This window comes from Phyllobates terribilis, unplaced genomic scaffold, assembly GCF_046119375.1.
Source record: "Phyllobates terribilis strain yellow unplaced genomic scaffold, ASM4611937v1 Scaffold_4__5_contigs__length_816908805, whole genome shotgun sequence".
Lineage (NCBI taxonomy): Eukaryota > Metazoa > Chordata > Amphibia > Anura > Dendrobatidae > Phyllobates > Phyllobates terribilis.
This window is the reverse complement of record NW_027362764.1, coordinates 683,831,376-683,845,560: the sequence shown is the minus strand read 5'-3', so window position 1 is coordinate 683,845,560 and position 14,185 is coordinate 683,831,376. Positions and strand designations below refer to the sequence as shown.

The 14,185-nt window shown below is 43.8% G+C and overlaps 5 pseudogenes; all 5 read left to right on the top strand.

The window, feature by feature from the left end:
* Positions 1-8,703: 8,703 nt before the first annotated feature.
* LOC141269058 (5S ribosomal RNA) lies at positions 8,704-8,823 on the top strand (annotated as a pseudogene).
* A 939-nt stretch (positions 8,824-9,762) lies between these two features.
* On the top strand, positions 9,763-9,881 carry LOC141267589 (5S ribosomal RNA; annotated as a pseudogene).
* A 621-nt stretch (positions 9,882-10,502) lies between these two features.
* LOC141268989 (5S ribosomal RNA) lies at positions 10,503-10,622 on the top strand (annotated as a pseudogene).
* A 941-nt stretch (positions 10,623-11,563) lies between these two features.
* Positions 11,564-11,682, top strand: LOC141268699 (5S ribosomal RNA; annotated as a pseudogene).
* Positions 11,683-12,302: 620 nt separating this feature from the next.
* On the top strand, positions 12,303-12,422 carry LOC141269942 (5S ribosomal RNA; annotated as a pseudogene).
* Positions 12,423-14,185: the final 1,763 nt, after the last annotated feature.

Sequence of the window (14,185 nt, the reverse complement as noted above, 5' to 3'; positions counted from 1 at the left end):
TGTTCACAAGTTTGGGGAGGGTCTTAAATAGTCAGAAAAGGCTGGCAAAAGAGATCTTTAATCCACACATGTGAAGCTCATTATTCTTGGTGCCTGAACTACTTCTTAATACTTTAGGGGGACCAAACAGAATTCTTGTGGTTTGAGGGGTTGAATAATAAATGACACTCTGAGTTAACTTTTAACGTTTTAAAAAAACGAAAAAAAAGTTGCTGCAGTGCATTTCCCACTTCCAGGCTGATCTACAGTACAAATGTCACAATGCCAAGTTAATTCCGCATGTGTCAACCACCTAAATCTGCAGGGGGTTGAATACTACTTGTAGGCACTGTAATACCTAATTATGTATTATAATTTCCTCAGAATTAAATATATTTTTGTACCTTCACATAAAGAAACATTTTTTTTTTCAAACATACAAACATACGAGGCCTTTGTCACATCAATCACACTTAGCAGCTGCTGATTTACTCATCTGTCACCTTCACTCTGACATTCACAGATCTGTTCAACTCAAACATTCCACATATGAAGTTTTAGATATATATATATTTAACCCAAAATTGTTGTATCCCAATTTATTAATGCGCATTGCCATATCAATTGAATATCTTTATATTTCTTTGAATATTCCCCAAGTACATATTATATAATATGAGAGTAAGTCACTGGAATTTCAGACACTTGAAAAAACTCTTGTCTTAGATTCTTTTTTCACTGGCTGCCCGGTCTTAAGTTACATCAGTTGAAAATATAATGAATGGGATCCTATACTATTAGCTCAAAGTTCAAAGGCCGCAGGTGTCACACGTCATGCTGTAAAGCTACTTTAATTTGCACGAACACTTCATGCACAGAAAATATTAGCAACACAAAAGAATTAATAAGTATTACATATATATTATAGTTCAACTAGATATATTGTTATTATTTTAAAATGTTATACACATAAAATCATGCAATTTTTTCACTTCCTGTGTGAATAAAGAAATAAATCCATTTTAGAGTTCTTTGATCAAATCCTGCTTTGGAATGAAAACTCTAAGGAAATATAAGAAAATAAAATTAAATATCAAATTCATACAGAAACAGAATTATTTAAATATCTTATACATATATTGGTTGGTTCTAATGTAATTCAAAATATTGCTACTTAAATTTATATATATGAAGTTCTAATTTATTAATTAATATATATATATATATTTTATAAACGTATATATAAATACAATTATGCGCAATCTCTACTTAGACAAGTGTATATATATATATATATATATATCTATATATATATATATATATATATATGAACTATTAGAAACTATGTAACTACAATTTACTGTATAAGATTATAAATAAATATTGAGACATTGTATTACATTTTGATACAACATTATAATTACAGTTTTTCCTTAGCCACTCCCTAAACCAAATCTTCTGTCTCTCTCAAATATCTCCAGGAACGCCCTATTTAGGAAAGACATTTTTCTATCCTTCAAAACCTCAGAGAACTGCCTGTTCTTCTGTCCACATTCCATGACGTCACTGTGAGTTGGTTGTCTCACCTGTCTCTGTCCATCAGTTTCAGCCATTTTCTTTTTTAGAGAATCAAAGTTCTGACTGAGAATTAACTCATTCTGTGGAGAGATGGATCTTTGCACTGGCTGATATGGATTATAACATATATGAAATCTTCTGCGTATTTGATAGAGTTCACTATGGGGATGACTCAGTCTAGGAGAGTTTGATATTGGTTTTTGGTAAGATTTTACCTTTCCTGGTTTTATAAATTTAGCTTGATTTATTTTCTTTTCACGATTCTCATGTTTTCTAACAGAATCCAGCATCTGCGCACATTCAAATAATGAATTTTTTTGTGATGCCATAACTTGGGAAACTGAATTTAGGAATTTGAATTTTTGTACAAAAGTTGTTATCATATGTTGTACTTTTCCATTTTGATGAGAGCTTTGTACAACCGTTCAAATATGGACATGAATGTATATGTACATTCCTTCCTACCAATCCTTAGTTTCTGCAGATCTTCTATGTTGGGAAAATCCTTTGTGACACAATAAATCAAATATCTTAATCTGTCCGAATCATTTTCCCATCCATTAGGAGAGTCATTTTCACAGGGCATTAAATGTAAACGTCTGGACAATGTCACAGGAATCCATATTTTAAATAATTGATTCCTCTCCTCATTGGATAAATCAAACTTATCAGAGAATTCATCAAATGTCTCTGAATTTCTACAGGCATGGATTTTGACATCATATTTTGGCATGATTTTGTATAATTTCAGCAAATTTTTCCTCATTTTAATTTGGAGTTGAGCCTGGGTAATTCCAGAATTCTCTGATATTTTTAGTGGCTCTTGTACGTCTGTTCCTCCTACGTCACTCACGTCTCCTCCCACATCACCTAGTATGTTGGTTTCTCGTATGTCAGTCATGTCTCCTCCCATGTCAGGTTTCTGTATGTCCGTCTCTTGGTCAGACCCAAGGTCACCTTCAGTTACAGACACGTGTCTTACTTCTTGTTCATTTTCCACATTACAGTCAGAATCAGTATCACCGTCTGACACTTCTACACTATTTTCCTGCTTAGAAATCTCTAACACAAGACTATGAAAAAAATCTACCAAATGTAGAATATTTCTCAAGTTCTGTTTGTCTCTATTTAACAATTTAGAAGTTAACTGTAAATTCTGCAGTTCACATTCTTTGTATAAACTGAGCCACAAAACTTCTATGTCATCTCGTACATTAACTTTGAAATTAATATTACTTTGTTTAGCAAAAGAAGAAATTATATCCATATTTTGCTTACCTTAAGATTCCTTGGCTTCTCTTTATCAGCACGTCCTGTCTTCAGTTCATCTGATTCTTTTCTGTGTGATTCTGTTCCTTGTTAGTACCTCTGCTTCCTGTCTTTCCTCAGTCTGTAGGTCCTTTCTGCTTCTCGTGACAAACTAGTGAATTTACTGACACGTGAACAACAGCTGTTCAGCTCGTCAGGACTCCCCCTTGTTCACGGAAGAAATTCACTTACTTAATTTAAAAAACAAAAAAACAGGACTGGCTGGCTCACCATTGTAAAATAATACTCTTCCTGTATTATTTTTTTCTACTGAGGACTTCTCAAAGTATCAATATCACGATATTCTTATAAAAAAATGTATCTATTTATTCTTGGATTGTCCATTAAAAAGAATCAGATTGCAGCAGGTCATACAATAATTAGTTATAAAGTAATTGTCCATTTGTCCATAATTACCTTAATTGTTGAGATTCACCCATCTTTCCTTGGATCCTGGCTGGTAAATCATGTCTTTGTCCAGCATGTGTCCAGGCCTACATGTCATCTGCTTCTCAGCATGAAGATTCTGTGTCTTGTGGGGTGGGCAGAGCAAGAGAGCCCCCCCTTTCTGTACCATGGGCTTTTATAGCCAGTCGTATGGACACCTGTTCTACATATGGTAGTGAACCAAAAATACACACACAAATAGCGCATGTCAACTAGACACGATGGCTGAGGCATAGAACTCAGAAAAATGATTATCGATTAACATTCCAAATGAATTTCCATAACTAACCATTTCATAGAATCATAGAATCATAGAATCATAGAATGGTAGAGTTGGAAGGGACCTCCTGGGTCATCTGGTCCAACCCCCTGCTCAAAGCAGGATTCACTAAATCATCTCAGACAGATGTCTGTCCAGCCTCTGTTTGAAGACGTCCATTGAAGGGGAACTCACCACCTCTCGTGGCAGCCTGTTCCACTCATTAATCACCCTAACTGTCAAAAAGTTTTTTCTAATATCTAATCTGTGTCTCCTTCCATTTAGTTTCATCCCATTTCTTCTAGTCTTTCCTTGTGCAAATGAGAATAAAGATGATCCTTCTACAATGTGACAGCCCTTGACATATTTGTAGACAGCTATTAAGTCTCCTCTCAGTCTTCTTTTTTGCAAGCTAAACATTCCCAAATCCTGCAACCGTTCCTCATAGGACATGGTTTGCAGACCAGTCACCATTCTGGTCGCTCTTCTCTGAACTTGCTCCAGTTTGTCTATGTCTTTTTTAAAATGTGGTGCCCAAAACTGTACACAGTATTCCAGATGAGGTCTGACCAAAGAGGAGTAAAGACCGATAATGACTTCACGTGATCTAGACTGTATGCTTCTGTTAATACATCCCAGAATTGTATTTGCCTTTTTTGCTGCTGCATCACACTGTTGACTCATGTTCAGTCTATGATCTATTAGTATACCTAAGTCTTTCTCACATGTACTGTTGCTTAGCTCTATTCCTCCCATTCTGTATATGCTTTTTTCATTTTTATTGCCCAGATGTAGTACTTTGCATTTTTCCCTGTTAAAAACCATTCTGTTGGTTGCTGCCCACTGCTCCAGTTTATTTAGGTCTTTTTGAATCCTCTCTCTCTCTTCTCTAGTATTAGCTATCCCTCCTAGCTTTGTGTCATCAGCAAATTTAATCAGTTTACCCTCAATTCCTTCATCTAAATCATTGATAAAGATGTTGAACAATACAGGTCCCAGGACGGAGCCCTGTGGTACCCCACTTGAGACATTCATCCAGCTGGATGTGAAGCCATTTACAACCACCCTTTGAGTCCGATCACTAAGCCAGTTATGAATCCACCTAACAGTTGCCTGGTCCATTGCATACTTGGTCATTTTTTCAATAAGGATGGTGTGAGATACTTTGTCAAATGCTTTGCTGAAGTCAAGATATACTATATCTACAGCATTTTCCTGATCCACCCAGTCAGTGATTCTGTCATAGAAGGAAATTAAGTTAGTCTGACATGACTTGTTAGTTACAAACCCATGCTGACTCTGGTTAATCACTTCATTCTTATCCATGTACTTACATACATGTTGTTTAATAATTTGTTCAAAGATCTTTCCTGGTATAGAAGTCAGACTCACCGGCCTGTAGTTCCCTGGGTCCACCTTCTTCCCCTTTTTGAAGATAGGAATAACATTTGCTCTTCTCCAGTCTTCTGGGACTTCTCCTGTTCTCCAAGAATTTTCAAAGATTATGGAGAGTGGTTCTAAAATTTCTTCTATGATCTCCTTCAGTACTCTGGGGTGTAATTCATCTGGACCTGGAGACTTGAACTCATTTATGTTAGCTAAATATTCCCTCACAATCTTTCTGTTTACAGATAACTTGGATTCCTCTATTCCTCTAAAAGGACAGTGAAGATCAGTTGATGTTACATTTTCTTTCTGAGAGAAAACAGATGCAAAATAGGAATTAAAAAGTTCGGCCTTCTCAACATCCTCTCTTACCATTTCTCCATTTTCATCCTGTAAAAAGCCTATAGCATCTTTGACTTTTCTTTTACTTTTTACATACCCCCAAAATCCTTTTTTATTGCTTTTGACATCTCTTGCAAGCCTTAATTCATTGTCAGCTTTAGCTAACCTGATACGTGCCCTGCAGGATCTGCAGACTGCATTATAATCTTCTTTAGATATGCCTCCCTCTTTCCATTTAATAAACATTTCTTTCTTTCTTTTTAGCATGTGTTTAAGTTCTGTGTTCATCCATCCTGGTTTCCTTAAATGCTTCCCATTCTTCCTACTTTTCGGGATTGTTAACGATTGTGCTTTGAGAATCTCATTTTTAAAAATTTCCCATCCTTCCTGGACATTTTTGTCCTTAAGGACATCCAGCCATTGGATCCCTCCTATTCTCTTTCTGAGTCTCTTAAAATCTGCCTTTCTAAAATCTAACCTTGAAGTTTGAGTCTTCACATGTCTTCCTCCTCTAGTTATCCAAAATTCTATAATAGCATGATCGCTGCCTCCTAGCGTCCCAGCCACCTTTACCTCCTCAACCATTTCCTCCCTGTTTATAAGGATTAGATCCAAAGTAGCAGATCCCCTTGTTTTCTCCCCTACCTTTTGGAAGATAAAGTTGTCAGCAAGAGAGGATAAGAATTTGCTTGACCTGTTAGTTTTACTTGAGAGAGATTCCCAACAAATGTCTGGATAGTTGAAATCTCCCATGACCACTACGTCATATTTTTTGGAGAACTTGGTCATTTGATACATAAAGAGTTCATCCATATCTTCAGCTTGCCCAGGTGGCCTGTAGTAAATGCCTACAATGGTGTCCTTTCCGTTGTTCTCTCCTTGTATTCTTACCCAAACAGTTTCCACAGAACTCCCAGTCTCTGAAGCTTCAATCTCTGTGCAGATATACGCTTTTCTAACATACAATGCGACACCTCCTCCTCGTTTATCAAGTCTGTTTCTTGCAAATAAGTTGTATCCTTTTAGCCTTTTATTCCAATCATGTGTATCGTCCCACCAAGTTTCAGTGATTCCAATAACATCATATTCCTTTTCCTGCGTTAGTAGTTCCAATTCTCCTTGTTTGTTGCCCATGCTTTGTGCATTTGTATAAAAACATTTTAGTTTGTGATTGGTTTCTCTTCCTCCCATATTTTTATTATTTAAATTGTTTTGTCTTTGTTCTTCCTTTCCACTTCCAGTAGCAGAGATCTCAATAGTATTTGTCAGCTGTATGGCTTTTTCTGGCCTTTTGCTTCCTTTCCCACATTGTTCTAGTTTAAAGCTCTCCTGATGAGTGTAGCAAGGCGACTTCCAAATACATGTTTTCCAGTCTTCGTAAGGTGCACCCCATCTCTAGCAAGTAGTCCATCGTATAGGTAATTCATTCCGTGATCCAGAAATCCAAATCCTTGTTGACGGCACCATCGACGTAGCCAGTTGTTCACCTGTAGAATCTTATTCCACCTCATTGTTCCATGGCCATCCACTGGGATGATGGATGAGAAGACGACCTGCGCTCCCAATTCTTTCACTTTCTTGCCTAAGTCTTCAAAGTCACTGCAGATGGTTTCCAGGTCCTTTCTTGCGGTGTCATTTGTCCCCACATGTATTAGCAGGAATGGGTAGTGATCTGTAGGTCTGAAGAGTCTTGATATCCTGTCAGACACATCTTTAATTTTTGCTCCTGGAAGACAGCACATTTCTCTTGAGGTTATGTCTGGTCTGCAGATAGCGGCCTCTGTTCCTCTTAACAGGGAATCCCCCATGACCACCACTCTCTGTTTTTTCTTGACAACATTCTTCTTTCTCCATCTAGGAGGATTCTGAGGGCTTACAAGGTTATTCATTGCTGGCAAAGTCTTATTTTGCTGTATTTCTTCATGGTTCTCCTGCGTGAGAGCCTGGTACTGGTTCCTGAGCAGTATGGGTGCTGACTGCCTCTCGATCCTCCCACTTCTCTGGGTCACATGCTTCCATTCCTCTGTTTCCTCAGGTGCAGTTCGAATTTCTTCTCTTTCTGAATCATGAAGAGATAATTCTGCTCTGTCTAAGAACTCTTCACCTTCCTTAATGATTTTCAAGGTAGTTAACCTCTCTTCTAGATTTCGCAACTTTTCCTCCAACAGGGACACAAGCTTGCATTTCTGGCATGTGAAGTTTGGCTTTTCCACTGGCAAGTCTGTGAACATGTAGCAGGATATGCAGCTCACCAAATGGCTCCTGGACTCTTCCATGTTCTTACTGTTAATGTTCTGAAAACAGTGAAAAAAAAAAAGCTTAAAAAAAAAAAAAAAGCCTCAAAATGCGCGCGGTTTACCGATGTCCTCTTTTCATCTCCAACAGCCAAAATCCAGTGTTCTTTGAGCTCGCGGAGACTCTTCACTTACCCCAAAATGCAGTGGGAATATGCAAATTATCTCCTCAGGACTCCTCCCCTGGTTTACCGATGTCCTCTTTTCAGCTCCAACAGCCAAAATCCAGTGTTCTTTGAGCTCGCGGAGACTCTTCACTTACCCCAAAATGCAGTGGGAATATGCAAATTATCTCCTCAGGACTCCTCCCCTGGTTTACCGATGTCCTCTTTTCAGCTCCAACAGCCAAAATCCAGTGTTCTTTGAGCTCGCGGAGACTCTTCACTTACCCCAAAATGCAGTGGGAATATGCAAATTATCTCCTCAGGACTCCTCCCCTGGTTTTGACATTTAACAGAGACCGCCTGGGAATGCCAGGTGCTGAAGGCTTTTGCTTTTTCCTTCCTTCCACCAGCAGGGGGCACTCTCTTCTATGCCTTTTTTCCATTCCCTTTCACAAGTGCACACATTCACTCTCTTTTCTTTTTTTCATTTGCTTTCTCTCTTGCGCTATTTCATCTCTGCAAAATACCAGCATCCTTCTGATCACCGTGGGCCTCCAGCATTGTTGCTTCTTTACTTTTAATACTAGGCTCCTTTTCACCAGGACCAGCGTCTCCCGCGTGGCTGGAGGCAGCCACCGGTAACCCCAAGCAGAAGACCTTTGCAGGCAACACGACCCTCTCCCCTGAAGAGCAGCTCAAAGTCACTGGCAACCATCTCACCCTCTTCCTTCATTCACCCCTGGACGTCTCGCTCCGCCCCCACGTTACGGGTCCAGCTTGCTCTTTCTGTCACATTACCGCGATGAAGGGTTTAGCCTGCAAGAAACCCTGCGCCGAGACATTTTTGAAGACACCTGATGCGGCGGGTGAATCACTGCTAACCAAACCACACCTCTAGGGACGGCACAGCCTTTGCATGGACCCTTCGGAGCCCGCCTCGTCACGGCCAGATTGCTCGCCACCAAGCGATCCTGAGAAAGGCTGGCAGGGCGATGGATCGAGCAGCGTCTACTGGCCATACCACCTTGGATACCCCCGATCTTGTCTGATCTTGGAAGCAAAGCACGGTTGGGCTCGGACAGTACTTGGATGGGAGACCTCCTGGGAACACAAGGTGCTGTAGACCATTTTGATGACGTTTTGCCCTACTGCCCAGCTCGGCTAGCATGGAACGGCGCCTTGCCGGACACCGACCTTAAGTAACTTAGATGATGGAAGCCCCAAGGCCTCTGAGCCAGTTGGCAGCTAAGTACGCTACCCCGCCGTCTTCACGCAGGCCTGACACCGAGCTCCTTGCCATGGCTAGGAGTGCTTATTGACTCCGCAGCTCGCCGTGTGGAAATGATGGCGTTAAAAGCACCCGGGGCCGTGAAGGGGCCAAGCTTTCAGTAGGTGCCCAGGGAAGGTTTTGGATGCCGGCCGACTAGCGAGGGCCAGCAGAAGTAACATGTTTCTCTGCAAAGAAGCTTGTGTAACCAAGCCAGACGGCTGACAAAGAGCTAACCTCAGTGCAAGGAAGGCAAGGAAGGTGCGGAAGGAATTGGGGAGGGGGGGGTGATTCCTGCTAGGGCCCTGAAATCATAAAACAGGCAGGAGAGTCTGACGCATGGTGACGGAGAGGTTGTAGGGGCAGATAGGGGGTGTTGTCACGTGCGAGCACGTGTGCATGCTGGCTTGTGTGTGAGAGTGCGCTTCCTAGGTGTGGCGTCCTGCAGACAGTCAAAGGGATTGTTCCCTTTCATTAAAAGTTAATCCCCAGCTGCAGGCTATTAGAAAGCAACTAACCGCGCTCTACTCACCCTACCCGGGTCTACCGATGCGTCTCGCCTCTGCTCCCGGCCTGTGGCATTGGCCGTGAAGCTGACGTTCTGTCGACAGCGCTGCAGCCGATCAGTGAGCTCAGCGGCTCTAAGTGGGGCGTTGTGTCTACAAGACCTTTTAAGGAAGCCAGCAAAATTTGAAGAGAAGGGAAAGAACAAAAGTACCTGGTCTTGCTGAGCACTGGAAAGGGCAGCCGGCAGCCAGATTTCAAAGTAGAAAAGCTGCAAGTGAGAGGCTTGTCTATGCCTACGGCCATACCACCCTGGACACGCCCGATCTTGTCTGGTCTTGGAAGCTAAGCAGGGTTGGGCCTGGTTAGTATTTGGATGGGAGACCGCCTGGGAATACAAGTTGCTGTAGGCTTTTGCTTTTTCCTTCCTTCCACCAGCAGGGGGCATTCTCTTCTATGCCTTTTTTCCATTCCCTTTCACAAGTGCACACATTCATTCTCTTTTCTTTTTTTCATTTGCTTTCTCTCTTGCGATATTTCATCTCTGCAAAATACCAGCATCCTTCTGATCACCGTGGGCCTCCAGCATTGTTGCTTCTTTACTTTTAATACTAGGCTCCTTTTCACCAGGACCAGCTTCTCCCGCGTGGCTGGAGGCAACCACAGGTAACCCCAAGCAGAAGACCTTTGCAGGCAACACGACCCTCAACCCTGAAGAGCAGCTCAAAGTCACTGGCAACCATCTCACCCTCTTCCTTCATTCACCCCTGGACGTCTCGCTCCGCCCCCAAGTTACGGGTCCAGCTTGCTCTTTCTGTCACATTACCGCGATGAAGGGTTTAGCCTGCAGGAGACTCTGCGCCGAGACATTTTTGAAGACACCTGATGCGGCGGGTGAATCACTGCTAAACAAACCACACCTGTAGGGATGGCACAGCCTTTGCATGGACCCTTCGGAGCCCGCCCCGTCACGGCCATATTGCTCGCCACCAAGCGATCCTGAGAAAGGCTGGCCGGGCGATGGATCGAGCAGCGTCTACTGGCCATACCACCTTGGATACGCCCACTCTCATCTGATCTCGGAAGCAAAGCAGGGCTGGGCTCAGACAGTACTTGGATGGGAGACCTCCTGGGAACACCGGGTGCTGTAGACCATTTTGATGACGTTTTGCCCTACTGCCCAGCTCGGCTAGCATGGAACGGCGCCTTGCCAGACACCGACCTTAAGTAACTTAGATGATGGAAGCCCCAAGGCCTCTGAGCCAGTTGGCAGCTAAGTACGCTACCCTGCCGCATTCACGCAGGACTGACACCGAGCTCCTTGCCACGGCTAGGAGTGCTTATTGACTCCGCAGCTCGCCATGTGGAAATGATCGCGTTAAAAGCACCCGGGGCCGTGAAGGGGCCAGGCTTTCAGCAGGTGCCCAGGGAAGGTTTTGGATGCCGGCCGCCTAGCGAGGGCCAGCAGAAGTAACATGTTTCTCTGCAAAGAAGGTTGTGTAACCAAGCCATACGGCTGACAAAGAGCTAACCTCAGTGCAAAGAAGGCAAGGAAGGTGCGGAAGGAATTGGGGAGGGGGGGGTGATTCCTGCTAGGGCCCTGAAATCATAAAACAGGCAGGAGAGTCTGACGCATGGTGACGGAGAGGTTGTAGGGGCAGATAGGGGGTGTTGTCACGTGCGAGCACGTGTGCATGCTGGCTTGTGTGTGAGAGTGCGCTTCCTAGGTGTGGCGCGCTGCAGACAGTCAAAGGGATTGTTCCCTTTCATTAAAAGTTAATCCCCGGCTGCAGGCTATTAGAAAGCAACTAACCGCGCTATTCTCACCCTACTCGGGTCTACCGGTGAGTCTCGCCTCAGCTCCCGGCCTGTGGCATTGGCCGTGAAGCCGACGTTCAGTCGACAGCGCTGCAGCCGATCAGTGAGCTCAGCGGCTCTGAGTGGGGCGTTGTGTCTACAAGACCTTTTAAGGAAGCCAGCAAAAAAATTGAAGAGAAGGGAAAGCACAAAAGGACCTGGTCTTGCTGAGCACTGAAAAGGGCAGCCGGCAGCCAGATTTCAAAGTAGAAAAGCAGCAAGAGAGAGGCTTGTCTCTCCCTACGGCCACACCACCTTGAACACGCCCAATCTCGTCTGATCTTGGAAGCTAAGCAGCGTCAGGCCTGGTTAGTACTTGGATAGGAGACCACCTGGGAATACCAGGTGCTGGAGGCTTTTGCTTTTTCCTTCCTTCCACCAGCAGGGGGCACTCTCTTCTATGCCTTTTTTCCATTCCCTTTCACAAGTGCACACATTCATTCTCTTTTCTTTTTTTCATTTGCTTTCTCTCTTGCGCTATTTCATCTCTGCAAAATACCAGCATCCTTCTGATCACCGTGGGCCTCCAGCATTGTTGCTTCTTTACTTTTAATACTAGGCTCCTTTTCACCAGGACCAGCGTCTCCCGCGTGGCTGGATTCAACCACCGGTAACCCCAAGCAGAAGATCTTTGCAGGCAACACGACCCTCCCCCCTGAAGAGCAGCTCAATGTCACTGCAACCATCTCACCCTCTTCCTTCATTCACCCCTGGACGTCTCGCTCCGCCCCCAAGTTACGGGTCCAGCTTGCTCTTTCTGTCACATTACAGTGATGAAGGGTTTAGCCTGCAGGAGACCCTGCGCCGAGACATTTTTGAAGACACCTGATGCGGCGGGTGAATCACTGCTAAACAAACCACACCTGTAGGGACGGCACAGACTTTGCATGGACCCTTCGGAGCCCGCCCCGTCACGGCCAGATTGCTCGCCACCAAGCGATCCTGAGAAAGGCTGGCCGGGCGATGTATCGAGCAGCGTCTACTGGCCATAACACCTTGGATATGCCCGATGTCGTCTGATCTCGGAAGCAAAGCAGGGCTGGGCTCAGACAGTACTTGGATGGGAGACCTTCTGGGAACACCGGGTGCTGTAGACCATTTTGATAACATTTTACCCTACTGCCCAGCTTGGCTAGCATGGAACGGCGCCTTGCCGGACACCGACCTTAAGTAACTTAGATGATGGAAGCCCCAAGGCCTCTGAGCCAGTTGGCAGCTAAGTACGCTACCCCGCCGCCTTCACGCAGGCCTGACACCGAGCTCATTGTCACGGCTAGGAGTGCTTATTGACTCCGCAGCTCGCCGTGTGGAAATGATGGCGTTAAAAGCACCCGGGGCCGTGAAGGGGCCAGGCTTTCAGCAGGTGCCCAGGGAAGGTTTTGGATGCCGGCCGCCTAGCGAGGGCCAGCAGAAGTAACATGTATCTCTGCAAAGAAGCTTGTGTAACCAAGCCAGACGGCTGCCAAAGAGCTAACCTCAGTGCAAGGAAGGCAAGGAAGGTGCGGAAGGAATTGGGGAGGGGGGGTGGGTGATTCCTGATAGGGCCCTGAAATCATAAAACAGGCAGGAGAGTTTGACGCATGGTGACGGAGAGGTTGTAGGGGCAGATAGGGGGTGTTGTCACGTGCGAGCACGTGTGCATGCTGGCTTGTGTGTGAGAGTGCGCTTCCTAGGTGTGGCGCGCTGCAGACAGTCAAAGGGATTGTTCCCTTTCATTAAAAGTTAATCCCCGGCTGCAGGCTATTAGAAAGCAACTAACCGCGCTCTAATCACCCTACCCGGGTCTACCGGTGAGTCCCGCCTCTGCTCCCGGCCTGTGGCATTGGTCGTGAAGCTGACGTTCCGTAGACAGCGCTGCAGCCGATCAGTGAGCTCAGCGGCTCTGAGTGGGGCGTTGTGTCTACAAGACCTTTTAAGGAAGCCAGCCAAAAAATTGAAGAGAAGGGAAAGCACAAAAGGACCTGGTCTTGCTGACCAGTGGAAAGGGCAGCCGGCAGCCAGACGTCAAAGTAGAAAAGCAGCAAGTGAGAGGCTTGTCTCTGTCTACGTCCACACCACCCTGAACACGCTCAATCTCATCTGATCTTGAAAGCTAAGCAGGGTTGGGCCTGGTTAGTACTTGGATGGGAGACTGTAAAAGAATATTTTTTCTGTATTATTTTTTTCTACTGAGGACTTCTCAAAGTATCAATATCAAGATATTCTTATAAAAAATGTATCTATTTATTCTTGGATTGTCCATTAAAAAGAATCAGATTGCATCAGGTACATACAATAATTAGTTATAAAGTAATTGTCCATTTGTCCATAATTAGCTTGTTGAGATTCAACCATCTTTCCTTGGATCCTGGCTGGTAAATCATGTCTTTGTCCAGCATGTGTCCAGGCCTACATGTCATCTGCTTCTCAGCATGAAGATTCTGTGTCTTGTGGGGTGGGCAGAGCAAGAGAGCCCCCCCTTTCTGTACCATGGGCTTTTATAGCCAGTCGTATGGCACACCTGTTCTACATATGGTAGTGAACCAAAAATACACACACAAATAGCGCATGTCAACTAGACACGATGGCTGAGGCATAGAACTCAGAAAAATGATTATCGATTAACATTCCAAATGAATTTCCATAATTAACCATTTAACATTTCCCCCTTTTTTGAGAATAAAAGGACTTTAACTGAAAAATCTCAAAAGAAGATACTTTCATCAATCATTTTTTCTTTCCTTATTCCTTGGCAATATCATTAAATTTCCATAATAATAATAGTAATAGTAATAATAGTATCAATATCGGATTATTGTTATATAATGATGTGAATTCATGTTATGGTAAGCCGTGACTAATATTCATTTAATATGTATAA